The sequence below is a fragment of the Chrysochloris asiatica genome, unplaced genomic scaffold, assembly GCF_000296735.1.
Source record: "Chrysochloris asiatica unplaced genomic scaffold, ChrAsi1.0 scaffold00241, whole genome shotgun sequence".
Lineage (NCBI taxonomy): Eukaryota > Metazoa > Chordata > Mammalia > Afrosoricida > Chrysochloridae > Chrysochloris > Chrysochloris asiatica.
Window position 1 is genome coordinate 4,179,967 of NW_006408759.1, and position 3,311 is coordinate 4,183,277.

The 3,311-nt window shown below is 42.9% G+C and overlaps 1 pseudogene; it reads right to left on the reverse strand.

Moving 5' to 3' along the window:
• LOC102825055 overlaps positions 1–2,339 on the reverse strand; it is a 44,690-nt pseudogene extending 42,351 nt beyond the window's left edge.
• Between the last annotated feature and the right edge of the window lie 972 nt (positions 2,340–3,311).

Here is a 3,311-nt window from a genome sequence, read left to right on the forward strand (position 1 = left end):
AAATGTACATGACTATATATGATAATGGCTTTTGGAATCATCGGTAGAGAGTCTTGCCAGAAATATATTTTAGGTTTGTTTGTAAAAAGTATGATTGAGTACATCCCTAATAAAGCAACCACAGCAATTTTCAGAAGAACTTCTAGAATATTGATAAACTGTTCATCAAACTTGATTCTCATTCTCACAGTGTTGACTTGCTTTAGACCCTTTTTGGAAATGGTAGTTTTACTTATCGAAGTAACTAGACCAAGCCTTTAGTAAAATTAAACTTGGAAGTCACCTTTCTGAGCTCCTTGAATGTTCCATCTAATGCGTTTTGCTACACTTAATCATAGGTATTTAGAAAGACTTTCTATTTTTGCTATTCTCCCTAACCCTTTCTAATCTCAGATTGATGCTTCAAAAGTCTACCTACATTAAGCCAAACAAGAGACTATTGATGGTAAGAAGTCAGCCTTTCCATGCACATCAAATACAAAGCCAACAACAATCTTGAAGAGGGATGAAGCAAAGTATTCACAACAGGGAGGCCATATTTCAGGACTCAGGGGTAGAGCCCAGACTCTTGAGCTAAAGACCTCAGGATCACCAGGCACTCCCACCATTTAATGGCGGTAACTTTGGCAGGGTTCCTTCCTTGTTGCCAGATTGCTGAGCAGAGGAGGAAGAGTTGTACATTTAAGGATGGGGATTTAGAAGTCATTGACTGAGGTACTCAGATTAATTTCTCACCACCTCTGTGGATGTTCGACTGCAGAACTGGGATATGAAAGTTGCATGCTGTGCCTGAATTCCATACCAAATGCAAAAACAAAACCCCCTCTGTTATCAAGAAGTCACTTTTCTCAATGGTATTTCTCTAATGATCACATATTGTTTCCCAGAAAGTGCTCCTAAATTATTTAAGAGGAACAGCCTGTCACCCTGTGCTCTAAGATTTGCTTCTGTGTATCCAATTCCTAAGGTGCACTTGATCTCATTCTTTTAGCTTTGGGAGGGAAACTGACAACAAAGGTTTTTTGGTTCCGTTTGTTTGGAAAGGTTGCTTTTATTATCTCTCTCTCTCTCTCTCTCTCTCTCTCTCTCTCTCTCTGTATATGTGCGTGTGAAGAGGGAATGATAAGGATGGTTTCCTAGGGTGAAATTATAAATGAGAGACATCTACTACTTCCTCTACCCAGTGTGTGAGCTGGTATCCTAATAAGATCAGTTATAGGCAAGCACAAGAATAAAGAAAACATTTCATAATAATTAGTTGTGGACTTTTTTTTTTTTTTAAAGCGAAATGATGCTCTGGTCTTTAATTCAGAGTACTAGCTTGCAGGTGAATACAAGAATAGCCACACACACACACACACACACACAAAAGGAATGGGTGACATTTCAGAAAGTGAGTGTAGTAAACTGGGGAATGGAACGAAGGGAAGAAGCAGGAGAGAAGAATATGGGGAGGGGGGCGCAGAAGATAGTAAGGAATAAGCAGGAAGGGGAAAGGAAAATACGGGGAGGTGAAGGGAGGGTGTAAGGAGAGAGGCAAACAGGAAAGAGATTGCAGGTAAAAATAAAACAAAAAAAGCCCAGGTGGAATTCATGCAAACTGTTCTCATCAACACTGCTACTCCCTCCTGTCACTGGAACTGTCAAACAGGCTCCGCTCGTAATGAAAGGAAAAATATTTTATTCAGATTTATTAATTTGAAAATGAAGCCCGCCTGTCGAGAGGGGGACAGTTCTTCTCAATCTGTCATCGTTGAACCACACGCTCCTGACACCGGGATTCATTTGTCTTGTCGGCTCTGACAGTTGGATTCTCCCAGAGCTCTTCCTAGTGGATCGCCCTGGGATTTTAAACCGGATGAAACACATTCCGACAAGGAACAGCCTCTTTATTAATGCAAATTACATGAGGAGGAGAGAAAAAAAGAGAGAAAGAGAGAGAAGCCAGCAGCCGCTGTGGTGTTCTTATCCCTGTATCAGTCATTTGTTATTTACATTTATACACATTTTTCAGTTTTAATAAAAGGAGACCCGGATTTTCAGTGACATTTATGGACAGTTTGTTTCAAAAAAAATGATGCCATCACTATAATTGTATGCAAAAAAAAAAAAAAAAAACTGAAGCTCCGTTCTCTTCTGTTGTGGTGTGCCGCGACCGGGGAGCCAGGGACGCGCCTCTTCAGCACACGCGGGTCCTGGCGTCGCCACCCGCAGGGGTAGCCAGTCTGCCCGCCGCGCGCAGCTCGCGCGTCCAGCCGCCAGGGCCTCACTGGCCGGCGCCCTTCTCCGCGCGCCTCTGCTCTTTGAGGCTTGTGCGGTGACGGGCTTTTCCACCCCATCTCTGCACAGGGAGGACCGGATCAGTCGCTGCCTCTACATTCTGACCCGAAGTCCCTTGTAGGCCGTCCCCTTTGTCTCCAATCCCAATCCCAGAACTGAATGGGGAATAAGTGTGGAACTTCTCTGAAAGACTCAGACCTGGTTGAGTCATTTAGCATAGTGCCTAAGGTACCATGCTACTTGACGGCGCTAACGGCCAGGTTTTCATTCTAGTGTTTTCATAATAAAAAGAAGAATGAATATATAATAATGAGGTCGATCTGGATTATATTTATTTTTATGTCATTGCAGATCTAAAAGATCATTTTCTAATGGTTTTTAATGGAGAAAGGGGCCCACGAAGACAAAAGACTCACGGAAGTCTTAACTGCAGCCCAGGAGAGATGCCATATGATTTTCTCTCTAAAAGCATTTGAAATAGAAATCCAAATTATGCTTCTGGTCTTTCTTGAAAGTAGGCAAATGGTCATCAATTTAGTAAATGGATCCCAACATCCTCCACAGAGCCTGGCTAGGTTGTTGTTCGTAAGTGTCCTAGAGTAGGTTACGACTCAAAAAGACCCTGTATAGGGTTTTTGAGGAGCAGTTGGTGAACTTGAACCACCGATCTTGCAGTTCAAACTGACCTTGGAGTCCAGCGCATTAGCCCGCAATGCCACACCAGAACTAGCTTAGTGGTACACTGGTTAAATGCCAGACTGCTAACTTAAAGTGTGTGTATGTTAGGGAATGGGTTGAGCCCACCCAACAGACTTTGGGGTGGAAGTGGGGAGAAGACCTGGAGATGCACTCCAGTAAAGATGGTTGTTGTAGTTGTTTAAGTGCCTTCCGAATCGGTTCCAACCCATTCAGAAACCCCCGTGGGGAAGTTCTACACTGTCACATAGCATTACTATGAGTGGTAATCAACTCCAAAGTACTTAACAGCAACATCTTCCAAAAACAGAAATAGATGCCTTAATCTCAGGACA